The 27478-nt window shown below is 37.8% G+C and overlaps 1 long non-coding RNA gene across 1 annotated transcript in view; it reads left to right on the forward strand.

Annotated features, from left to right (window-relative positions):
• The window catches only part of LOC105744561 (uncharacterized), a 63279-nt gene extending 36043 nt beyond the window's left edge, over positions 1-27236 (forward strand). The window contains exons 6-11 of the long non-coding RNA XR_001117588.4: positions 15284-15426; positions 18185-21250; positions 21683-22110; positions 22348-22415; positions 26176-26221; positions 27012-27236. This is a non-coding gene — a long non-coding RNA (uncharacterized lncRNA). The remainder of the gene's footprint in view (positions 1-15283; positions 15427-18184; positions 21251-21682; positions 22111-22347; positions 22416-26175; positions 26222-27011) is intronic.
• The last annotated feature ends 242 nt before the right edge of the window (positions 27237-27478 follow it).

Below are 27478 nucleotides of genomic sequence, written 5' to 3' on the forward strand. Positions count from 1 at the left end.
GCAAATGCATTCTGGACTATATTTTACATTTCCACATTTTAGTGCACCCAATCCTCACAGTAATCATTCTTAGTCCACCTATTAGATGGGGTCTACTCTTACAATTCTTTGAGCTTATGGTCTCTTAAAAGCTCTAGTAGTTTTCTACATAAGTAGTTTAATTTGTGACTCTCTGGCTTAATTTTTTTTTTCTTTTTTTAGAATCAGAGATTTCCTTGTTTCTCAGTCACATGGAAAAATGTAGCCTTCCATCTATTAGAGTCTTTTGATGATACAAAGACTGTGTGGCAGTGCTCAATCTCTAACCAGGACTTCCTGAAGGAAATTTTTATCTCTGTTGTTGTTTGTTTTTATCAGTACTTTGCCATATGGACGCTATAGCTCATCACTGTCCAATAAAAATATGATATGAACCACATATATTGTTTTAAATTTTCTGGTAGCTACATTAAAAAAAATAAAAAGAAATTGGTGAAATTAATAAAATATTTTCTTTAACCCAATATACCCAAAATATTAGCATTTTAACATGAAGTCAATATGAAAAATTATTAATGAAATCTTTTACATTCCTTAGTTTGTACTGTTCTAAATCTAGTGCATATTTTACCCTCACAGCACCTCATTAGACACATTTCAATTACTCAGTAGTCCACATGTGGTTAGAGGCTTCCTTTTCGGGCAGCGCTGCTATAGCTAGAGAGAATACAGTTTACTATTCAGAATGTGATGTTCAGGTATCTTTAAGTATTCATTGTCCTCTGTTATCAACTGCAGAGGTCAATGGAAGGGGAATTAACTTGTTAGTATCACCACTTTAGGTGATATAGACATGTAGTGGGAACCTGGTGGTAACACCATCCCTCTGCTCTACCCTGAGTGGTTTTAGCCTCTTTAACAATCTATGGTTGAAATGTTCTTGCTAAGGATAACATTGTGACTGATACAGTATAGTCCTAGACTTCTTAGTACCACCTTGGGGACCTTACATCTTTTAAAGACATCCTTAGTTGAATTGGATCATGGCATGTGAACAGTAAAATTGGAAGTACTTCTTTCACATTACTCATGTCATGTTAAAAGTTTAGATCCTTGGCACAGTAGACTTGGATTTTCTCTATTTTCCTAGCCAAAATAGTTTATTCATATTTTGCTCCTTCTTCAAGGAATAGGAGTCCAATGTTCATTAGAGCTAGATATTTACTACTTATGACATTATCTAGCTCTGTTGCTTGAACATTTGTCCTGTCACTCATGTCCTATGCAAGCACAAGCTGATTGTATGGGACAATAGAGTCTATTACACTTAAAATCAGAGTGTTTTCTTGCTCTCACTGCTTGGAATCATTGTGGAAAGTTTTCTGTGCTGTCCCCAGTGGCCTTTGGTTTTTTTGCCTTATCATATTAAGTAATACAGCCATTCCCATAGCAGAACTTTTGCTTCTGATGACTTGGTTCTTGTGCTTTCTGGGAATGCTTCTTCTCTTTTTGACTGGCAGGTACATAAAGAGCCACCATTTTATGAGTGAGCCTTCAGTCGTCTAGAATCAACCTATGAACCTATGTCAATAAACTGATTTCGGTTTTCTGGGAGATAATGAAAGGGAACTTAATACATTTCTCTAAAGTTCCCCATCTTTGCTCTTCTCTTTATCTTTTCTACTTTTACTAGAATTTCTTCCTTTGTCATTGGGTTCTACAAGTAAATCTCTGTCTCTCAGACCACTATTTCTATTTTACATAGCAGTTGGTGTCTCTAATTCCATTATTCTCAGGTAACTTCCATTCAACTAGACCCTTAATCTTCCAATAAACTTCATCTTCCTTATCTTGAAAATGAGGCTGAAAATCTCCACTTTTCAATCTTTGTAAAAGAAGAATGGAAACTTGAAATGAAGGCAAATGGCTACATTGAGCCTTTTTTCCTCTTGTGCAATCATATCCACCTTTAAATGGCCAGGTAGTTTATTTCTGGGTCATGCTGATGACCGCTTGGTAGGCTTATTTTTAAGATAATTGGAGCCTCCTTGCTCTTTACTGTCAGGGTTGGGTATCATTTCTCCTTTTCATTATAGGTTTTCTTTATGATCTCAGCAAGTCACTTACCTTCTTTATGTCTCTGCTTTAGTACAAAGTGAGGATTTTACTATATGACAAAAGAATGTACTGAACATCCTTTCAGTATGGCACAAGTGACCTTTGATTTTAGGACTATGCTTTGAGCTATTTTTGTAAAAGCAGAGAATTCTTTAAGAAAAAACAACATAGACTTTTGAGAAAACTGGCAGAGTTTTAGGGGTACCAACTGAGCTTTGAAGAGCAAAGTTAATTCAGTTATGAAGTTATTTAAAAGACCCACTGGCATTGGATATAATCAACTGAGCCAAATATTTGAAGAGCAAAGAAAAAATGAGTTAGGGGGAGCAGATGTGGCTCAAGTGTTTGAGTACCTCCTTCCTACATGGAAGGTCCTTGGTTTGGTCCCTGATGCCTCCTAAAAAAACAAACAAACAAACAAAAGAAACAAACAATAAGCAAACAGATATTAATAAGGAACAACAACAACAACTCAGGGTTGCCAACGTGCTCATTGGTTGAGTGCCAGTTTCCCAAATATGAGGTCCATTGGTTCAGTCCCCAGTCCTGGTACTTCAGATCCCAAAACTCAAAACACACACACACAAAAGAGCACGCAATATTTTGTTATCCTAAAACTATTTTGTGACAATACAATTCCATGCTTTCTCAGTGGTAAAAGCTCCAGGAGTGTTGCAAATCAGAAACCATTATACCCACTTCTACTCTATTAAATGCTCAGACTACTGATAGTTATCAAGATTAGGTGGTGTTAGGGATATTACATAGAAATTTATTTCTTTTCATTATAGTAATATTATTAGTTGAAAATAATCATTCAAACTTTCATGTCATCACAAATTTGAGTAGTGATGCTCTAATAGCTAGTCAGTTAGTTTAGGAATTGCCAACTGGTTTGCAAAATATTTGGGACTTCAATGCTAGAATAATTGTTTTAGTTTGCTAAGATACTCGAAGAAGACACCATAAAATAAGTTGGCTTTTTAAAAATGGGAATTTACTAGCTTACAAGATTACAGTTTGAAGCTGCGAAAAATGTCCAAATCAGGGCATCAACATCAGGTGACACTCTATTCCTGAAGACTGGCTGCTGGTGATCCTGAATTCCTGTGTCACATGGCGAGCCACTTGATATCATCTACTGGTCTCACCCTCCTCTTCCAGGTTTCATTGCTTTCAGCTTCTTGCTCCTGTGGTTTTCTCTCCCTCTCTGTATTTTTTCAGTTTATAAAAGAATCCAGTTAGAAGATTAATTTCCACCCTGGGCCATGCCTTAATTGAAGTAACCTATTCAAAAGGCCCTCCTTAGAATAGGTTTACACCCAAAGGAATGAATTAGCTTAAAGAATATGATTTTCTTGGGGTACATACAGTTTCAAACTACTGTACTCCACTCTCTGGACCCCAAAAAGACTTGTTCTTTCCATAAGCAAAATACGTTCATTCCATCACAATATGCCAAAAACCTTAAATCATTTCAGAAACAACATTTTATACAAAGTCTTACCAAAATTGGTTATAGGTATGATCTGTCCTGGTGCACAGTTCCCCTCCAGCTGTGGACCTGTGAAACCTAGAGAACAACTTACCTGCTCCCAGTATACAATGGAGTGACAGTGATAGGATAATCATTTCCATTCCCATAAGGAGAAATTGGAAGGAAAACAGGAGTTATGAGTCCCGAACAATTCTGAAATTGTGCAGGACATACCCTATTAGATTTCAAGGTCTGAGAATCATCTATAGAACAAGGTTTTCTTCTCTGGGCATGATGGAGCAGTAGCCCCACCCTTTTCAAATTCTTGCACAGCAGCCATGATCTCCCCAAACACTGGGGCGAAGGCTCTAACATCTTCAAACATCAGGATGGACTCTAGGCTCCACCCTTGCCAAACAACTGAGTGAAGGCCAAATTCTCTGCAAACCCTCAGGTATCTGAGTACATTAGGGTAGTAACACTCTTCCTGAACCAAGGGGCAGAAAGGCCTACCCTCTGCAAGCTCTGGAGTATACTCACCCTTTCCATACACAGGGGTGGGTCTGCTCTCTTGGTCTTAGCAGATGTTTTTGGTCCAAACCTCACCTTCCATGATCCTGTCCTTGAAGTGATTTTTCCTCCAATTTGTCCCTGTCTTGTCCTATTTAGTGCAGGCTGGCAGTGGTTCCATTCACATAGATCCCACAAAAAAATTGCTGCTTTCATATGTAGTACACAAGGACCCAACCCAAACCCTCAGATAAAAGAACTTTTCATAAATCCTTTCTGGGTAACTGCATTTCCAATCCCAACTTGCAAGGAAATGGCTAACTGGTTCCATGTTCTGTTAAATCCTCACATAGAGCACTATTCTCTGGGGGACTCATTTTCCAGAAGCTCAGAATTTTCCAAACTATTAATTTCTGGTTTCTTTGTGCCCAGGAGTTCAGTTATCAGCTTATGCCTTCTCGCTCACATTTTACTATAAGCTGCAAGGAGTAACTAAGCAGCATGTTCCACATTTAGTTTAGAAATCTCCTCAGCTAAATATCCAAGCTTGTCACTTTCAAGTCTGGCCTTCCATCCAACATCAGGACTCAATTTTGCCATTCTTTGCTACTTTAAAGGAAGGTTCACCTTTCTTCCAGTTTGCAATGACACATTCATTTCTGTGAAAGCCCTCATTGTAAGTAACTTTAGTGTTCATACTTCTATCAACAGTCTCTTCAAAGCAATCTAGGCCTTTTCAATCAAACACCTCCCAATTCTCTTCCCACCTCTACTCCTTACCCAATTACAAAGCCTTTTTTTTTTTTTTAAAACATTTTTGGTATTTTCAACAGGAGCACCCCAGTCTTCTGGTACCAAAATCTTTTTAGTTTGCTAGGCTGCCAAAAGCAGATACCATTAAATGGATTGACTTTTTTCTTAAGATTTATTTTTTATTTATTTCTCTCTCACCCCCCCACCCCTGCCCTGTTGTCTGCTCTCTGTGTTCATTCTCTGTGTGTTCTTCTGTGTCCCAGTGGCACTGGGAATCTGTGTCTCTTTTTGTTGTGTCATCTTGCTGCATCAGCTCTCAGTGTGTGTGGTGCCACTCCTGGGCAGGCTGCCCTTTTTTCACACGGGGCAGCTCTCCTTGCAGGGGGCACTCCTTGCGTGTGGTGCTCCCCTACGTGGGGGACACCCCTGCGTGGCATGGCACTCCTTGTGTTCATCAGCACTATGCGTAGGCCCAGGCCAGGAGTCTCTGGGTTTGAACCTTGGACCTCCCATATGGTAGGTGGGTGCTCTGTCAGTTGAGCCAAATCCACTTCCCAAACAGATTGACTTTTAACAGTGGAAATTTATTAGTTTACAAGTTTACAGTTTGAAGCTGAGAAAAATGTCCAGATCAAGGAATCATCAAGTGACACTTTCTTCCTGGAGACTGGCTGCTGGCAATCCTGGACTCCTCTGTTACATGGCAAGACACATGGTGACATATGCTGGTCTCTTCCTTCTCTTCTGGGTTTCATTGCTTTCAGCTTCTTTCTTCCATGGCTTTCTCTTTTTCTGTGTATTCATTCCATTTATAAAGGACCCCAGTAAGAAGATTAAGCACAACCCTGAGTCATGCCTTAACTGAAGTAACCTATTCAAAAGGCCCTCCTTACACTCCAAGTTTACACTCCTGGAAATGGATTAGCTTTAAGGACATGACTATGGGGTACATACAGTTTCAAACCACCACAGCAATGCTTACCTTTAACTAACAATCTGTCACAATTAATCCAATCATGCTTTCTTTCTCTGTTCACCTCAGTAATGGCATTAAGCCCAAGTCTCCCAAGTATCAGTTATTACCTGGACATCACTTCCATCCTAGTTTCAGTATATTTCCTAATGTGACTCAATCTCCCGTGGCTTCTGGTGCCCCCAGAACTGCTCCATGATCAGCAATCTCCTTTGCACCCACAGCCTCTTTTCTGATTATTCACTTGTTTTTCTTGCCCCAACACTAATCCAGCTATTCCCAAAGAACTTTCTTCTCATTTTCTGTGTCTCAGTTTATCAGAGAGGGCTTCCCTGCCTGTCCCATCTGTACTAACATCATCACTTCTATTCTCTCTCAGTAAATAAGCTAGTTATTTTCTTGCACTTAGTGCATTTTGTGCTTATTTGATTAATTTATTTATTGTAGCACTAATCTACTTCTATTCTCCCCCACTAGAAGATAAGCTCCTCAATGAGGGCAGAGATTTTGCTATGTTCACCAGGTGTCCTTTCTATTGACCTAGCACATATTGAGAATGAATGAATGAATCAGCTATCACCAAGGCTAAATATTTTAATATATTTTAAAAACTAATTTTATTTTGGATTTAATGTATTGATGCTGTACTCATAATTCTTTTTTAACCTGGTAAAATAAGTGTTTATCATTTGGATAATGGTCTTTTTTTAATTTAAAAAATTATTGAAGTATATCACTCATACATAAACATATGTAAGCAATAAGTGTATAGTAATAGTTGTGAACTTACGAAACAAACATACACAGCATCATACAGGACTCTCATATCTCATCCTACCACCAATACCTTGCATTGTTGTCAAACATTTTAAACTAATGATTAAAGAGCATTGTCAAAATATTACTACTAACCAAAGTATTTTCCCCAACCCACCCTGTTATTGTTATTATCTTTATATCATTTATATATGAACATACATAAACAATAAATGTATAGTAAAAGTTGGGGACTTATAGAGCAAACATGCATAACATCATACAGGGGTCCCATACATCAACTCTCCACCAACACCTTGCATTGTTGTAAGACATTAGTCACAGATTATGAAAGAATATTGTCAAAATCTTACTACTAATTATAGTCCTTATTTTATACTTGGTGTATTTTCCCCCAACCCACCCTATTATTATTGTTTAAATATATTTTTTATGACAGAAGTTGTAAACGTATAAAACAATCATGCACATGTGCAGAATTCCCAAACAACATCCATCTAGCAACACACCACACTGTGGTGGAACATTTGTTGCAGATAAAATACTATTATCTGATTGTTACTAGGTCCATAGTGTGCATTTGGCATGCATTCTCCATACTGCCCCATTATTAACACAATACATCTTTGGCATGCATGCAAGGATATTACATTATTACTGCTAACCACAGTCCATAAATCACTTCAATTGTATTTTTCCCATGCTTCTCCACATTCCCACCACACTGCAGTAGCAAATACATTTGCTCTAGCTCACAAAGGACACTCTTGCTTCTGTACCATCAACCACAATTCTCATCCACCTCTTGGTTTACTGGGATATTCAGTCCTGGATTATTCTGTAGTATTCTGTCAATTGGCATTTATGTCCCTAGACTACCATTTTCAGTCACATCCCCGTTTATAAGCTAACTGTTACTATTTGTAACCATCCACTCTATACCTTTCCACACTTTTACATTAAAGCTAATTAAAACTTCTACATACATTAGACATCAGTAGCCCATCTCAGTCCTCTTATCTCCTTTAAGAATCCACCACCTACCAACAGGGCTTGAAGATATTTTCCTACAATTTCTTCTAGAAGTTTTATGGTTCTTGCTTTTATATTTAGTTCTTTTTTTTTTAAATCGATTTTGAGTTAATTTTGAGTAAGATGTGAGATAGGGGTCCTCTTTCCTACTTTTGGCTATGGATATCCATTTCTTTCAGCACCATTTATTGCTGAAGTTGTGTGGGTTTAATAGGCTAGTCAGAAATCACTTAGCCGTACACGAGGGTCTGTTTTTGAACCATAAATTTGGTTCCATTGGCCTATGTGTCTGCCTTTATGTTAGTACCATGCTGTTTTTAGCACTATAGCTAAGTAACATAATTTCAAATCTGGAGATGAAAGTTCTCTTTTCCTTCTTAAGATGTTTCTGGCTATTCAGGACACCTTACCCTTTCAAATAAATTTGATAATTGCATTTGAAAGTTTTTAAAAAAATGCTGGTGGAATTTTTATTGGGATTGCATTGAATCTGTATATCAACTTGGGTAGAACTGATGCCTTAATGATATTTAGTCTTCCAGTCCATGAGCATGGAATGCTCTTCCAGTTATCTGGGCCTTTTTTGATTTCTTGTAACATTGAGTTGCAGTTTTCTGAATACAAGTACTTTACATTGTTGATTGTTTATTCCTCTTTGAGTTTACCTGTCATATTTTATTTTCCCCACTTTTATGACACTTTTGGTTACTTTTATTGATTTAATCTTCATTTCTAGACTCTCAGGCCTTTCTCTCCATCTTTTCTTTTCAGGCTCTAGCACACCCTTTAATATTTCCTGAAAATCTCATCTCTTAGAAATTCTCTTAGTTTCTGTTTATCTGTGAATTTTGTAAACTTGCCCTCATGTTTGAAAGACAGTCTTGCTGGATATAAGATTCTTGGCTGGAATTTTTTCTCTTGTAGTATCTGAAATATATCAGACCACTGTCTTCTTGCCTCCATGGTTTCTGGTGAGAAATCAGCACTAATCTTATTGGGTATCCCTTATTTGTTAAGCATTGCTTTTCTCTTGCTGTTCTCAGAATTCTCTCTTTGTCTTTGGCATTTGACATTCTGATTAGTATGTGTCTCAGAGTTAGTCTATTCAGATTTTTTCAGGTGGGAGTATGTTGTTCTTCTTGGACATGGATATCTATGTCCTTCAATAGGGTTGGGATATTTTCTACCATTATTTCTTCAAATATTCCTTCTGCACCTTTTCCCTTTTTTTCTCCTACTGGGACACCCATAACATGTATGTTTGCATGTTTTTCACAGTCTTTAAGTTCCCTGAGACCTTGTTCAATTTTTTCCATTCTTTTCTTCATCTGTTGTTTTGTATGTCCACTTTCAGAGGCCATTTCTTTAAGCTCACCAATCCTTTCCTTTGCCTCCTCAATCTGCTATTATATGATTGCAGAGGTTTTTTAAAATTTCATTTATTGTGCCTTTCATTCCCATTAGACCTGCTATTTTTCTATGTATGCTTCAAATTCTTCTTTGTGCTCATCTAGTGTCTTCTTAATATCCTTAATCTCTTTAGCCATCTCATTGAATTTATTAAGGAGATTTGTTTGAGCATCTATGATTAGTTGTCTCAACTCTTTTATGTCATCTGGAGGCTTATCTTATTTCTTTAATGGAGCCATATCTTTCTGTTTCTTTGTGTGGATTGTAATTTTTTGCTGGTGTCTTGGCATCTGGCTTACTAGAGTATTTATTCTGGGTGAAGTTTTTCTCTTTAGTTTAGGGCTTTCTGCCCTTTCTCCCTTGCTGATTGTGCAGTAGGAGCCAAGGATGTAGTTGGTGCTATACGCTGAGGGGGCTTAAGTTGCTCTCATTGCCCCAGGGACTGATGACGCTTCTCCCAGCTTTCTCCTTTGCCAGGAGTAGGACAGAGTCACAGCTGTGTAAAATGATCCAAGTCATGGTGGCCTAGACTGTAGTTGCCCAGAGAGACTAATGAAGCTTCATGCCCCTTTCTCCCTTGCCTGGGGCAGGGATGGAGCTGCAGGTGTGGTCAGCAGTCTATGCAGTGCGTGTCCTAGAAGACCGCAGTTGCCCCGGTAGACTTCTGATTTTTCAGTCTGTGCCAACCAAAGGTACCTGCAGTTACCTGCTTAGGCTGGTGCAGGGCCTGCCAGCTTCTTCTCTGCCAGAAGTGGGGCTAATGCCTAGGCTAGGGCTGCAGGCTGATATGGGTGAGAGAAACCAGTTCCTACTGTCACTGTGATATTCAGTACTGGCTTCCCCTCAGGTTGGGGGCAGAGTCAAAATGGCAGCCACCTGCCTCTTTCTGACTTGGACAGATTCACACTCTCGCTGTTCCTGGGGTTATACCTTAGCCAGCCAAATCTACTAGTCAGTAGCCAAAATCAGTGGCCAACCATCTCCTCCCTCCCTGTTTTTGGGAAATGGGGCTTCCAATTCAAGCAACAGAAAAACTCCTGAGGCAACTTGTGCGGCTAAAGTAGGACAATCACCTGCCTCCATAGCTTGGCCAGTAATCTCCTAGAGAGGCTGGCACAGGTCCCCCCAGCTTCCTCCTTCCCACAGGTGGGACTGGAGCTTAGGCTAGAGCTGCAATCTGATCTGGATGGAAAGAAGCCAGTCCCTACCAGCACTGTGATTTTTCAGTCTGCCATGCTTCCCCTCATGCCAGGCGCAGAGTTAAGATGGTGGCTACCAGTCTCTTTCTGACTTGGACAGATTCAAATTATAGCTGTTCTCATGATTATACTTTAGCCCACTGAATTTACTCATCAGTAGTTGAAGTTAGTGCCCAACGTTTCTTCCTCCCTCATTTTTCAGATGTGGAGCTTTCAATTCCAGTCATGGAACAGCTCCCAAGGCGGCTTGTGCCTCCAGTGGAAAATGGGCACCAGCCTCCATGGCATGGAGCACTCTATTTGCAAGTCTTCTCTGCAGATGGCCATTCTCCTCCTTCCATTCCTTCAAGAATGTGTCAAGATGCTCTTCTGGACTCCTGGAGCCCCCAAACAGGTGCTTCAGCCAGCTTCAGAGAGCTCTGTGTGTTTATTAACTACCCTGTAGTAGGGGGTGATTCTAGGACCTCCTAACTCTGCCACCATCTTTCTGGTTGAGATGGATAATGGCCTTTTATTCTAATGCACATAAGGAACAAAAATTAAATCTCACATAGGTTTATCAAGGGACCACATTATTTTATTTGGTTTCTGAAGCATTAGACTTTGAAGCAGGACATGATGGAGCAATAATCATATTTAACATGACATGTTTGCTCATTCTCAGTAAAAAGTTAAAAAATTTCCTTTTTAGCAATGTACTGATTAGCACCTATAACTTCTGTAGCTGAACTCCTAATGTACACATGATTCTAAGCTGTTATATATATGTAATCAGATTTTGCTGAAGTAAAAACCACAGTTATGAACATTCCTTACACAGAAATAGATGCTGTAGGGGAAAAGAGGAATCTCCAGTTTTTAATGAAACTTCTTTTTATAGAACTGCAATGGAAGGGGAGCCTCCAATATTGCCACTGAATTTCAATGGACTTCATGTTCAATTAAAATTTTTCAATGGAATAAAAAGTCTGGATTACTTCAGTGCTTCAAAATTCCTAAAAAGACACATACATTCTCTCTCTCTCATTAATGATTCCTTTAAAAAGATCAGGAATATGTTCTTGTAAGTATTAGGGAACCTGAAAACACCATCAGTTTATTTTTGTACCAACCTATAATTAACTAATTCACAGTAAATATAATAATGTTGAAGTAACTAGGACTATGTATAACCATATTGGTCCAATTAGTATCAGATTTCACATGTAATTAACACTCCAGAAGAAGGTGGGAGAAACTAGAATAAAAAAATCCATGAGAGTATAGAAAAGTATTGGGTAATATTACCTTATTTTGTTGCAAAGATAGAGTAAAACTCTCAGGAACAAAATTCTAATTTATTTTATAGCATAGAAAAAGACATGGATCATTTAAAAATAAAGTAATAATTGCAGTGACTACAATTGAACAGATTCACTGAGCAAACCATTTTAGTTATATCTGCACATTGAGAAACCAATGAAGTACAAAGGGCAAAGATGTGTAATCAGTTGGAAAGTCTGAAAGAGGGATTTTTAACAAAATTAAGGATTTGGTGTGGTTCAATGGAATTCACCTAAGAGGATTCCAGTATCAAACTCACATTCACAACTACAACACTTAATTTCTTTGCTGCCAAAGCAATACAGTAGTGGAGCTCTGTGAAAGGTCAAGTTTTGAATGCAGTGCTATTAGAATAAAATATGCCAAAATGGTTCTCTTGTTTTATCTTTCTAATTTTAATTATAAAAAACATACCTTTGTCATACTCTCAAACTACCCTGTAACTTACTGTATTACATGGTCCCATTTTTAAAGTATGTGGTAATTGATTCTGCTCTCTCTTATGAGCTTAGAAAAAAACAATACTTTTTCAAGAACTGGTGTTGAAGTAAACTAGTTTTAAAATCTGTTTTTGGGTTGAGTATGCCTTGCACCAAAACAACAACAACAACAACAACAACAACAACAACAAAACAACTTCAGACATATGGGTCTTAACAAAATAGTGAAATAACTGGATTTGTGCAAAACTGATGCTTAAACATCACAAAGGAAGGAAACCATAGGGAGAAATCTTCTGGAGTTTTTCAGTTACCTTGAATTGGAAGTCACTGCTGTACTGATTTAGTTGCTAGAAGCAACACCAAGGAAGAAAAGCAGCTCAAGTGTAAGTAACTTTTCTAGTTTTCATTTTGGTTACTCTGAGAGGTAGTTCAAGAAATTTTAAAGGGATATTCAGTACTTTTCAGACTAGGTACCTCGGAAATTATTTAAATTTATTCTAAAGTGAGGAGAATAAATGTTTGAATGTTTGAAAAGTCCCACAACTAGTTGTGGACAATATAGTTGGTGACAGAGATGAAACTAGTGTCATGGAGTACAGTTTAACAGCTAAAATGTGCAGTGAAAACTTTTGCTGTGATAAAGTTCTTTGTCTCTGATCTAGGATCTCATATCTTCTGCAAAGTATTTTTGGAACTATGACAGGCTAACTCATTAGATGGTAGTGAATCCTTTGAATTCTAGTTTACCTCCCATGATTTGGAGGAAATATTTAGATATACATATCTAAATAAGGTAAAATCCCAGTATCTGGCTTTTCAAAATTTTCATTTTCTGGAAATGTAACCTTTCCTCTCTGTACTGCACTCCAAACGAACGCAGAGTTAGAGCTGCAGGGCTCCCAGAATCCATTTTCTTGCAGTGTAACCCCACCTCCTCGATCTCTTCCAATTAGTTAAGATTGGAATTGAAAGAGACAACTCATTCTTTTGCAGAGAGCTGGACCTGAAACTTTCAGCTAAAATCATGTTCCTCCATGTGCATGAGGAAGCAGAAAATACATTTGTGCATTATTCATAAGGTGACATATGTTCCAGTTTGCCTGGGACATTCCCTGTATATATCTGCTGTCCCGGCATAATTACTAATAGTGTCTCATCTCACAATGTCCTGATTTGGAAGCTAAATCATGTGGTCAACCTAATCACTCGTGGTATATTTAATAATGTGTTCTCCCCACTGCCCCAAAACACATTCAAGTCTTAACTCCCACTCCTTGGGAGTGAACTCATTTGTAAATATGATCTTTGACGATCATATTAAAATAAGACCAAACTGAAGCATGGTGGGCCTTAATGAATTATGACTGGAGTCCTAAAAGCAAAGAATATTTTGGACACAGAAGCATGTCATAGGAGGAGCCTGAAAGAGAGAGATGGCCATGTGGCAGACATAGAAACTGATTGCCAGCAAGCCAAAACCAGAATGCTACAGACTTTAAGAAGGCATGTCCTGATTATACCTTGATTTTGGATTTCTAACCTTCAAAACCATAAGCCAATAAATTCCTGTTGTTTAAACCAACTAGTTTGTGTTATTTTTCTTATAGCAGTGCTGGAAAACTAATACATCACTCAAGATTCTTTTGTGACAAATGAAACTTAACTAGTGATAATTTAATTTTGAAAAGGAGGAGTATTGTTAGAAAGCAATTGAAATAACTGATAGCATTGGAGGAAAAGCTGTAGGAACCAAAGAAGTTCAGGAGTAATTAAGAACTAAAATTGAGAACTTGGTACCATCAGATTTATTTCTCCTGTATATTAAAATTCTAGACTCAGTCTCTGACTTGGCTCATTCTTGATGGAGTATAAGGCAGCTGAAATCTCTGGAGAAATATTCGTATAGCTCAAAATCCAAGGGGACTCAGAAAGAGCTACATGTCCATTTTTATGTCAGAATATTCTTGAGAGGGAATCTGATTGACCTAGTCTAGTTCATGTGGTTACCTTGTGGACCAGTCATTGGGCCAGGGCATCTTAGTATTGTGAGTTGCTCAACCAAGTCTTGTGTTCCTCACTGTGGCTGAGGATAAGGTAAGTGGGTAGTGTATACTATTGTCTTAGTTTGCCACAAGGTTTCTGATACAAAATACTGGAAGTGTGTTTTCTTTTATAAAGAGGATTTATTTGGAATAAAAGTTTGTAGTTCCGAGATCATGAAATGTCCAAGTCAAAGCACCATCAGAGATGCTATCTCACCAAGGTCAGCTACTATTTATTCTGGTGTCCTGCCACATGGTAAAGATGGCCACCAATCTCTGCCTTCTCCTCCAGAATCTACCATTTTCCAGAGCTAAGCTGTGGGCAACCAGGCATAAAACTTGTCTCTTATGGGGCCTCCTCTCTCAGTCTGGGCCCAGCCTCTTGGGACCTCTTTCCATGCCTCTATGCTTAGGTGGTTCCAGACTCTGGGACCCTCTCAGTTCTCAGGATTTCTCTGTTTTTCTGCAGTCCCCTCTCTTACATGGCAGCTTTCTTTTCATGTTTGTCTACGTTTATATGAAATCCAGCAGGAGGGCAGAAACCCAAACTGCCTCACGCCTTACTGATACAGCTCAATCAAAAGCATCTGAGACCCAGAGGAATGGTTTAGTCAAAAACATAATCTTTCTCTATTTGGGACTAATAAAAGAATTTCAAACTGTCACAACTGTGATGGGCAGTCCTATAATAATCAAAGGAGTTGGGGTGGGAGCAGTTTCTCAAGAATAAGGGAGAGGGTACTGTTTCCACAAGAGATTCTTCATAATCATAAACAAGAGGTGTTCAGTGTCAAAAATAGGAAGACTCTAAGAGCTAGAATGAATCACATTATGTTTACTCCCCTGACTTTTACTTTATAACCAGAGACCAATCAAAGTAGCCTTTCCAAATTATGTGTTTTTATTATAGAATTATTCAACAAAACAAATGTATTACCCGGTATCAAATTATGCAAACTGTCTAGATTAAGCTTCCTTTTTTTTTTTTTTTAAATATTTCTTGCCTCGTTTTATTGTTGAACAGTGGGACTGTAAAGTCTTTTTATTTTTTCATTTTTTTTCTTCATTTTCTTTTAAATGTTATATTAAAAAAATATGAGATCCGCATATAACGCCCACCCCTTTTTATTACACATACTGTACCAATCACACATACCCTTTGGGGTGGGAGTAAAAGACTCTGTGTGGGTGCTGAGATTGTCCATTACTTGCCTTATGAGTATGGGTGTGATTTCTCTCCCCAGCAGCTGCTTAGGCAGCACTCTGGGTCCCATGACCCAGGGCAAGAGACACAACCTTCAAGCATTTGGAAAGAGTGGAGGGATAGCATTTATATCTACAGAAGAAGCAAGTGCCTTTGAACTATGAAAGCTCTGATGTCTTATTCTTGGTAAGAGAGGAACTCCCTTTTTGAGAATGGTTTCCCTAGAAGTGTTGCTTTGTAGGCCCTGGTACTTACAGGTGAGACGTAGAATAGCTAACCCTAACGTTATTATCCTAAATATGATTACAACAAAAAATTGGTCTTTCTCCCCCACCCTTCTGGACATAGATTTTATGAATATGCAGGTTAGATAACCCACCCATGTGGATGCTAATAAAAAGACTGTAGCTATCACTTTGGTCTGAGAGTCACAGTTAATGCACTCATTTGCTATACTCACTAAAGTCAGCTTGCAGGGAGAAAGAAGAATGAAGCAGATGCACAAGAGTAGGAGAGCAGAGAGAGAAAATAACTTGGGGTCCCTCTTATGCTCCAGTCCCTGTTAAGGCAGTCTCTGAGGTGCATTCTTGCCTTTGGTTCCATAAAATGCAATCATTTCCTCATAATTTTAATACCTTTATGCTTAAATTCTTTACAAGAGTTCATTTTTTTCTTTCTTTTTTTTTGTAAATTGTAATCCTTAAATTTCTAATGAATACAACCAGCATCTCAACTCAAAATTAGGAGATTTAAACTTCATCTGTGATCACGTCAGTAATTGGAATTCATTTATTTATGCTTTTACTAAATGAATATCAGTTGCTTTGGGGGTGCTGGACATTGTACTAACTTCACGGGAATAGAGCAAACAAGTTAGACCCATTCTTGCCTCCCTGAAGACATTAAACCACTAACTACAGATATGAGATTCCTCCTATTCTGGTTCAAATGATTGATCCATATGCTAATATATTCAGAGTTTTTTTTATCCATTTTGTATGCTCATCTGCTTTGGGCTAATAGTCTGTGAAGAGTCACTGGAATGAATATTCTTTGCCCACGAATGGATTCCATTTTAAAAAGACAAATTTAGAAACATATGAAAGGAGATTTATTAACTGTAAAATATGCATTATGAACATGGAATATATAACATGTCAGGCATTGTTAAAATAGTGGCTCATTTAAAAAATATGCCTTACAGTTTCATGAACTTTTACATCCTATTATAAATGTGACTGAAATCAGCTTTATATGATTGCTGGGCTTGTTAGGATAGAAAACATGATTCTATTAGGTCAGCCAAATTCTATGAAGAAAGTATTTTGTTCTCAAAAGGGGGAAAAATAATGTTCCAAACCTAGGAAGAAGCTTGGGAAGTGACACAGAGGCAAGAGGTCATTGAGACAATTTTCTCAGGCCAAGTGGGTGAGAAAAATGAGGAAATAGACTGATTGTTTCTTGTGTTCCCTTCTTAAGGGAACAAATCATTGTGTTCTTTGATATTTATACATTTATCTTCACTGAATTTAATACCACTGGGAAACCCAAGTACAGAACAACCCAGGGATTTTCCCCATAGTGTGCACATTAAGTCAACAGGTGAGGCAGAACAAGAATTGAGATTGGACCAGCACTACTTAGGCCCTGTGGGGGACCTTTTGAGAACATTTTGTGTTTGAGTATAGCTACTAGGAATGCTAACAGAAAATCTAAGTTTACCAAGGAGTGGGATTTGTAGAGTCTTGACAACAGAAGGCTCTCAATTGGCAATATTATGCAGCATATGACCTGGAAAACCTGGAACTACATTTGGTCTTTTATTAAGTCCATTTTAGTTAGAAATCCTGGTGGTGCTCTCCTTTGTCCTTTCTACCTGTAGGTAGCGAGGTGAATGAGACCAGATATATGCCTTCCAAGCTGTCCACAGATATGTGTGGTCTCTATATAACCATCTGGCTAATTCTTGCTAATGATAGTGATCATCGAATAGAGAGCTCACTGGGGCCACATACTGGAACGGTATGTGGAACAGTAGAGATTAGTCATTTCCTTCTCATAAACAAGTGAAGTAGAAACTATAACTAGCCCCATTTAGAGTTGAGGAAGCTAGAGCAAGGAGAGTTAAAGTACCTGCCCTAGGTCACAGAACCAAAGAGTGACAAAGACACAATTTGATTTTGGGCCCTTGGGCTGCAGAGTACATGTTTGCAACAAGAATTTCTGTCTTACCTTAATGGTAGTAGACTCATGGCAACCAGTGCTTGGCCCATAGTAGGTGCTTAATAGATATGTTGACTGATTGACCATTAAGCTCATAGGGAGCTCTCCATGAGTTGTCAAAATGTGATCTAACCATAATAAAATGTGCAGTCTAAGTGCATATGTAGAAGCCTGGTCCTGCATGCTCTCCTTGCTATTCTATCATTTGGAGATTGAAAGCATGTAGGTTTCTTAATCTTAAGAACTAAAAAGTTCTTTTAGGGTCATATTTCCCTTTCAGAATTATATAAAAGCTAAGGGTCCTCTTCCAATAAAACTATTCACGCACAAACCTTTTTGCCTCCTGTTGGGATTGTTTAGGCTTCTGTTACTTTCCAGGTTAAGAATAGCAATAGTTTTGGGGAAGTGACTTGGAATTTTGAACATTGATACTTTTTACTTTCAAACTATTTATATGAATGCTTGATTCAGGGAAAAATTGTATTCACATTTTACTGAGGTAGTTGCTATTGTTTTTTCTTTCAGGGGACAGCTCTGTGCCAGGGTTACAGTTGGCTGTGCTCAGTAACCGGCTGCCTGGTAACGGCACAGTTTCTGCATTCCATGGCCAAGATCCAGAAAACAGTGTGCACCGCTGGAGAGTGGATGTACGAGCCCCAGGTTTCTAACGTGAACATTACTGATGGTGTACTGAGGTAGTTGCTATTGTTTTTTCTTTCAGGGGACAGCTCTGTGCCAGGGTTACAGTTGGCTGTGCTCAGTAACCGGCTGCCTGGTAACGGCACAGTTTCTGCATTCCATGGCCAAGATCCAGAAAACAGTGTGCACCGCTGGAGAGTGGATGTACGAGCCCCAGGTTTCTAACGTGAACATTACTGATGGTGTACTGGCTGAAAGGCCGCATTATTTTCAAGGCAAGGGGTGGGGGAGGCGGGGAACAAAGGGACCGTTTTCAGAAAAGAGGGCTGTTACTGTTAATTGAATATTTTTGATTATTGGTATTAAGTTGGTCAGAGTATTATAGCAAGTCCTTTTTGTGGCATGAGTTCACTTAGACAGCTTCCCTGAGTACTGAACTAAGTAGCACATCCTCATATGCTCACAAGCCTCCTTTCTTTGAGTTTTGATGAGTGACAGTTGCGAGCTGTAGCTATCTTTTTGAAGACCTTGCAGTCCTTTTGGTGGGGAGAAGATGAAGAGTTTAGGAAAAATGGCATAAGTTTCTATACTTTTTCATATTTAATATTCTCTTGAAAAGTATATAATTTGCACGAACATGATGTCCTTCTAAGAGATTACAGAAATATAACATGGTTTATTGCCCAGTTGATGTGTTTCAGTTCTCAGCCCAAATTTGTGGCAAATTTGGTTAGTGAGTGACTGCATTATTTTTGTGAAATGACACCACATTCTTAAGCACAAGGAGGATAGTCGGATAAATGGGAACAACACTGTAGGGAGAGATACTAAATCTGAGGACTTAGATTTAGTTCCACTTCTGCCATGAGCTATCTCTGTAACCTTCAACAGGTAACTACCTCCTAAGCCTCATCAGCAAAAAGGCCCCAAGAAGCTCTAAATACTATTATTTTAAGAAAACATAAGATTTCTTTCTCTTTGTGAATCATATAAAAGTTCAGAGCCCTCTCAGAACCTTTTCCTGTGGTTTGCTCCCGCGTGTTTGAGTCTTATAGCTGAGTGCCCTGAAGTCTGGGATCTACGTTCTCTCAGTGAAGGCACAGTGCTTTTAAATGCATCACAATAACCTGGATAGACATAGGGATTATTCCATGGAGAAATGAAACAAATCGTTAGAATTCTTATTGAAATTTCTCTGAAATCTATTTTTAGGATTGTGAGCAGAAAGTTCTTGGTTTACTTGTGTTTTCCCCTTTTTCTCTCACTTGGAAACTCTTGGAAGTTATTTGGGCCTGTCGATTGCGAAATGGTCCAGTGAAGACCTTGCTTAGCTTATTTACTCATCATTGAGTCAACTTCATTCCCATGATCTTAATTTTACCACAAACAGCTTCTTGCATCATGGCGTACAGGCATTATAGCCAGCCTACAGCAGAGTGAAACAGCAAAGAATATCCAAGGGAAAATAAAATAAAAACTTTATTGTATTTATACTTTCAAAAGATGGAGGTGGAGGCATACTATATGTTGATAGTAATATATAAAGCCTGAGAGAAAATATGGGGATCTTAATGATGCTTATATAAATTATTACCTAAATGTTGCATTAGATTTTGGTTCTTTGGCTCCAAAAACAAAAGTACATCTTATCACAAAGGTTTTTTTTTTTTTCATATAATAAACTATTTTTAAAGAAGTTTGAGATTGCAGAAAAGTTGCATTCAAAGAATAGGGGATTCCCATATACCCACATTTTCCCCTATTTTTAAGATCTTACATTAGTGTGGTTCAATTGATGAACAAATAGTGAAGCATTGCTACTAACGAAGATCTAGAGTTTACATTACGATTTACACACAGAGTTTTAATATATTGGAGGAACACTCATTTGAAAGGCTATAATGATAAACCTTTTTGTTTCTTTCCACAATTAGCTGCGATGATTTTGGGGACCTTTTCTCTTAAAAAAGACATTCCAATCTCCTCTAGAGGTCGATTCATAAAGTCTTGAATTACCTGAGGCAAAGTCACCCATTTTTGATAGATGTTTTCATAGCTGTAATCCAGCTGTGACAAAAACAGCACAGAGCAGGTCATTAAAATATTGTTGGATTCTAGGAGGTGAAATGTTACCAAATAATTTTATTTTATTCATTATTTTATTTTATAATTCTCTCTCTTGGTTATTTAGTTTAAAAATATTAGGGCAAACAATGCATTCCAGATTTTGGACAGAATAAAATGGTAGAACTCCAAATGCAGAACATGTAATGGTAACAATGAAGCAAAACTACCCTAATATAAATAATAGGATCAGAAGAGAGTATGTTGTTTGTAAATAGTTACTATAGAACAAAAGAGACTTTATTGTTATGAATATTTTACTGTTTTAATTTAATTTTAGAGTTTAGTTGATCAAACATACAGTAAACAAATATTGCCATTAGGGCAAAATATTTCTTTGTTAAATTCTGGAAACAACAGTGAGCTTTCCAGTTAATTTGTTTGTCTCTCTCATTTTCTTTGATTTTCTTGGAATGTGTTTTATAAAAATGTAACAATAGAATATTTATTCTAAGGGTAGTTAATAGGTGTTATTAAAAAATGTCTCTGTGATCGAATACCCTTAGGTATTTGGGGATTATGGAGAATTAACCGGGATTCTTTCCAGCAGGCTATCTCCAGAACTTTAATAGGTAAATGTGCTTCACGGTTCTCTGAGAAAGAAATATAGTTTGTACCATTTCCCAAGCTTGCTTAATTATTTTTGAGTGTGTGTGGGGTGGGGTGGAGAATCTTATGGGGCTAAGTTCCATGAAGCACACTTTGTGAATCCTTGCTCTTTTTGAAATATTCCCCTAATGACTCAATATTTTTCATATTGATGAAATCCATGTATGAATGTGGCAGTGAAATACAATTACCTAACCTCCAACCAGTGGATTTTATCAGATTAAAATGAACGCTGTTTCACTGGCATTTTTTCTGACATGCTTGCTGGGGCCTCACCTTCGAGGGTGCCAGCTCAACCTGCCACCCAGATTGTACAGCACAAGTTTGTGGAAGAAGATCCTGGAAAATATCTAGCAGTTCTATATTCTTTATCCTCCCTCCTGCTTCAGCTCATCCTTAAGAATGAGTAGATCAGGTAAGGTTTATGCAATATAAGAAGGCCTACAAAGAGATCCTTTTCCCTCCCCCAAATTGTCACTTACTGGAGATCCATGATATTCTACTTTTGGAGATCTATATGTTTGGGTTAAGATAGTGTATCTGGTTCTTTGGTTCTTGGAATTGTCCTTGGAAATTTTACCATGTAATCTGTCTTAATAACTTACTGTGATTTTCATTATTAGATCAATTTTTTCTAGACAGTTGGGGGAAAGTGTCTGAATGAATGTGGGATTGTCACCAACCAGATGAGTGTAGGGTTGGGAGGTGTAGGAGGGTGGACTGGATGTCTTGGGGGTTGGAATTAGGTCAAGGGCATTTGCGAGATGGAGGAGGATGCTTGGGGTACCAGAGAAAATGTCTGTTGCCTCATGATTTTGTCCCTAACTTTACTGTTATTCTCTTTCAGAATCATGATGAACCAGGTGTCCAAATATGTATGCTAAGCTAGATATGCTAACATATCCAATTTGATAGCTAAGTCCTATGCTCTTCAATGACTTATAGCAAAACCAAACAACCAAAAAATTCAGATGGATGTATCAGCGGGAGTTATGTGTAAAGAAGTGAAATGGCAAAGCTATGAATGAACAAATTACAATATTTACAGATTAGTAGTTTTTGTTTTGTTTTGTTTTTTACTGCTGAAGCTCAAGTTAGCCACTGACTTGGGAAGAATTGTGGACTCCTTTGCCATTAAAAAAAAAATGCCTCTAGAGAAGTCATCTAAGGATGCATTGAAAGAAGAGAAAAACAGTCTTGGAGAATATTGATTATGGAGACTGTGCAAACAAAGAGATGAAGATGCAGTGATGGAGTGGGAAAATAAGGATAAAGGTAAGCTGAGAATGCCTTGTCAGGACTTGTATAGAAGGAATATGCAGATTACCGTTGGTTCTCTGTTTTATTTTCTGCACAGTAATAGAAAGTCTCGAACTCTTGGAGGTTTGAGTTTAATTACTGATTGCTTGAAGCTTAGGATCTTTTCACTTACCCTATATCCTTGCAGATATAGGCCAACTACAGAGGATGAAAGAAAAAAGGAACTTCTAGTCTAGCTATCTTGTTTTACAGATAAAGAAACTGATACTCCAAAGAAGATGCAAGCTAAGGTCACTCACTAATGATTAGTGGCAAAACAGGTAATAGAATTTAGATTTCCTGGTTTTCATTTTTGTAATCTTCTCACTACATGTAATTTGAGTTGCTATGTGCTGAACTTAGCTTCTTTACCTGGCGGACACATTTTGAAATAAATTTTCAGCATCAAAGAGAGATACCTGCAATATTACGTTAGAGGGAAATTAAATAATATTTGCTTCAGAAGAGCTATTAAGGCATGCTTCCTGAAGAATAATGACTGCCAGCAGTTTCTGCAGCCAACCTAAATTCTCATCTTCTTTGTGCATATGCAAAACACATTAAAAATACAGACCCATAGGGTAATATGAGGGAGCCAACTTGAAGTGACAATGAGGAAAAAACTGGTTTTAAAAGATAATTTCTTCCCTGTGGTCCTTTGAATCCATGTTAGTGGTTTTATATTGGCCTGAATTCCATGCATGCGAGAGGGTGGGGGCTTCTCAGTTTAGAAGAAGGCTCTGGAAAATCAAAACCCTTGACTGTTTTGTGTGGTGTGGATGCTCTAAGGTAACCTGAATCCCACACAGGCTCTAGGTAATTTCGGTTAGCAATGATGATTAAATGATTAATGCTCTCTCCCTCCTGCTCCTTCTTATCCCCCATCCCCCAATCCCCTCCTTCATCCTAACTGACAGGAGCCACTTTAGTGTAGTGTACTAAAAGAAAAAAAAATACACTTGGAGTATTGCCACTTTACCTGACAACTATCCTATGCCAATATGTTAATAAGGGACTGTGAAGGGAAGTTTTAATTCCTTTGAATATGGCTGGACAACTTTTGTTTCCTTTATGGTGACATTTGGCACCAACATAGACTGTCAGAAAAGACACAAAATTTTTGTTTTTAAACCAAACGAGTACTTTGGACGTTTGAAACTTTAAAAAAAGAATTTAGGATGGTTTTAGATGAAATACTAAACTCTTAAAATTTTTTATTTTATTTAAAATGAGTCCATTTCATTAACTAACCTCTAGGAAAGCATTCATTTTAGAAATGGCTAGATTATTTTTCCCAGTACTATGGTGCTTACCAAAATCAGGGGATGGCTTCTCTCTTTGAGTTAGGTCTCTCTTTCTTTCTCTCTCTCTCTCTCTCTCTCTTTCAATTTTAACACCTTTATTGAGATATAATTTTCATACCATAAAATACACTCATTTAAAGTGTACAATTTAATGGTTTTTTGCTTGTTTAGAGTTGTAAAACTTATAATCGTAAACTAATTGTAGAACATTTTTATCATCTCCAAAAGAGACCCTGTGGGAAGTGGATGTAGATCATGTGGTTGTGTGCCTGCTTCCCATGCACAAGGTCCTGGGTTCAATCCCACTTCCTCCTAAAAAAATAAAAAAATAGAAAGAAACTCCTTTCTCCCCAGTCTTCCATTCTCACCGCAACCCCAGGCAATCCTAATCTACTTTCTACCTCTATAGATTTGCTCTTCTGAGGTATTCGAATTCATGGAATTATAAAATTTGTGGTCTTTTGTGACTGGTTTCTCTCACTTAGCATGATGTTTTCAAAGTTCACCCATGCTGGAGCATGTATCAGAACTTCATTCCTGTTTCCAGTTGAATACTATTCCATTATATGTGCATACCACATTTTACTAATTCATTCTTCAGTTTGATGGGTGTTGGGTTGTTTCCAACTTTTTTTTAGCTTTTATTAATTAATAATTTGTTATGAACATTTCCATACAAGCTTTTATTTGGACGTATATTTTCATTCTTTTACTGGGAGTGGAATTGCTGAGGCACTATATTATTATATGACGTAATTATATGTATATATTTTGCAATTAAAAATAAGAAATGTGCTATAGTCAGGACTATAGGGGACCTAGATATATATCAGTGGGCTATTTCTCCATTTGTCTCAATTCTCTACACCAAATACTAGTACATGGCACTTACATGTTACTGCTTGTGTTGACTTTTTCCAGCTTGTAAGATTTCCTTCTTTCATATGTATGAGCAGATATGAATATCCTACCTCCTCCCTACCCTTTTTGAGGATGGATAGAAGGTTTTATTCCAAATGCTGTGACAGCAAGTGAGCTGTCTCTTTCTGTGTCCTCCTGTGGCTTCTATTTCCCAGTCCAAATTTTCTTTGCTTATAGGGACTCCAGTCACACCAGAGTAAGGCTCGCCCTGTTTCAGTTTGACCTTTCCTTAACAGGCTCTTCAAAGATCTTATTTACAAATGAGTCTTCACCCGTATGACCAGAGGCTAGTTCTTAAAGATACCATTTACAAAGAAGTTCACACCCACAGGACTGGGAGTTAAGACTTGAGCAAGTCTTATGGTAGACAGGAGTCATTCCGTAACAAGGAACCTAGCTACCAACAGGAAGGTTTTCTTACCCCTTTTATAGGGTAGAAATTATTGGCAATGAAGACACCCATGTATAAGCCCATTACCTCATGTGAGATGACCTCACCAGGCTGGTTTCTCTCTATTATTAGACAGCAGCAGTAAATGGCAAGCTGGCACAATATTTGGACAAGAGATTTCTCCCAAGAACTGTGCAATAACTGTGTTCCACTTGTTGCAGTAATGTACAATATATTTTCTGAGAAGTGCGCAGAGGCCTTGATGTGATTTACTCAAGAACAATAGTTAACAGTCATAACTTGTTACCTTCAGCTTTGGATCAAAAGAGATAAAAGGGGAAAAAAAAAAACCAATCTAGTCAATGGTGAATGACAAGGGGCTTCGGGCCTATAAAGAGGAACATGACTAAGGGGCTTTCTGTATACTCATGCAGGGACTTTTTAAATATTAGCAGGCAGAGGCAATGCCAAGGATACATTTTTTCAAAATATTAACACTCTCCTAGACTGTAAGAAAAGACTTAAAGGAGCTGACAGAGGATATTTCTCCAACTCACACATTACAAATTAGAGGTATATTTATCAGCTGAAAGTAAAATGTGGGATTAGTGTAAAAAAATGTGGTTTCTACAGGAAATGTTGCTTCTCATGTCTTGCTTTTCCCCCTCAATTCACTGGTTAATCTTTTTCTTGACTTCCTTTTATTGTCCTCGCATTCCCTCTGCGACTCAGGTGACAATTACTGGAAATAAGTCATGCCAGTAATACTACAGACACCTTCAGAAATAAGAAATAGCATATAAAGCTTCCTCTCTCTATAATCTATATATCTATCATCTGTCTATCTATTGAGAAGGAGAGAGGAAGGAGTGCTTAAAACAGCTAGACAAAAATTAAATGGTAATGCAGCTGAGATGCTATAATCATGGGACTGTATCTCTGTGAAGTGCTGACCACAGAAGCCTGGGTCCCAATAACAAAGCAGCAAGTGGTAGGAGTATTACAAACATAATTGAAAGTTTGGAACCTCCTTGAAATACTATGATTCTACGATTCTTAAATTTTTGAATAAGCATATATGTCAGGTTTGGAATAAGCATATATGAAGGAACTAAAGGTTTTGTACATCAGAGTTTCTCAAACTACTTTGAATGTGATCCAAAGATGTGAAAAATATGTCTTACATTTTAACGCAGTGACATAGACCTCTATGTGTTTTCATAAAATTGGAACAAAAGTTTCGTGAATCATTGTGATAGAAAATGATATTTTCTCTTCGATTAAATCCTATTCCATGGTTTTAGAAATACTGGTCATAACCTACTCCATTGATTGCATGACTGATGAATAGTGTCAATTTATACATTTGATAAATTCTGCTGTAAATAGTAATCATGGCCTGCTTCAAAATTTTGACCTTCACAGGGCAGGAGAAGATGGATGTGCAAGAGCTAAGCAGAACTTGGACAGTGTAAGTAAAGAGGAATTTATAATAGACTAGCACAAAGGTCATTTACTTAGTGTCATCTGGAGGAATTGAAAATGAGCATCATAATTCTGCATAATTTCTTTGACTTTAATAATGTTCTTATTCAATGTGTGTGTATGTGTATAAATAATTAAGTTAAACTGAATATTTAAATGCCTGTAGTGTTCATGGCATAGCATGGATTCAACTTTCTTGTCCTTAGAACTCTTATGGTCTTTCTGATAAATAGTTGGCCTGGGTGGCCCCTGATGTGAGGGTTAGTCCTATGTGTCAAATTGGCTAGACTACAGTATCCAGTTATTTAATCAAACACTAATCCAGGTGTTGCTGTAAGGTATTTCATAGATGTGGCTATCATCCACCATCAGTTGACTTTAAGAAAATATTACCCTAAAAAATGTGGGTGGGCCACATTCAGTCAGTTAACGACCTGAAGAGCAAAAACCGTTATTTCCCAGAGATGAAGAAATTCTGCCTCAAGACTGCAAGGTAAAATCCTGTTTGAGTTTCCAGACTGCTGGCCTACTCTATACATATCAGACTTGCCACCCCTGAAGAGATAAGATGCCCATCAAAAGAGAAAATCCAAGGTGGAGGGTGTTAAGTACCTGTGGTAGATTGAGTTATGAACCCCAGAAAAAATGCTCTTAATCTTTATCCATGTTCCTGTGGGTGTGAACCCACTGTAATTAGGATCTTTTAACAATCTTTTTTTTTTTTTTGTTATGGTGTGCTGAAATGAATGAGGGTGGGTCTTAATCTGAATTTCTAGAGGCCTTATAAAGAGAAGGTCACAGACAGAAGCAGGAAATTAGTAGAAACCAGAAGGGAAGAGAGTAAAGAAATAACATCATCATGTGCCTGGAAGAAGGGATTCAAGCCAAGAAAAGCCTGAAGATTGCAGCAAACCAGGACCAGAATGTTACCAACCAGGGGAAGAAGCAAAGCCTCCTAACCTCCTAAATTGTGTGACAATAAATTCCCATTGTTTAATCCAATTTATAGTGTAGTATTTTTCATAGCAGCTTTGGCAAACTAAGACAGTGCCACATGACAGAAAACTATGGAGGTTCAGAGAAAGGGAAAACTTTGTTTATCTGGAACCACTTGATATGGCTTTATAATAGAGATGGATACATTCGAACAGACATTTAAGGGACAGGCAGCATCTGGACATCTGGTAGAGAATGTTTCAGAGGAAAAACTAACACAATCAAAGTCATGGAGGCAGAATAATAT

The sequence above is a fragment of the Dasypus novemcinctus genome, chromosome 2 (assembly GCF_030445035.2).
Source record: "Dasypus novemcinctus isolate mDasNov1 chromosome 2, mDasNov1.1.hap2, whole genome shotgun sequence".
NCBI lineage: Eukaryota > Metazoa > Chordata > Mammalia > Cingulata > Dasypodidae > Dasypus > Dasypus novemcinctus.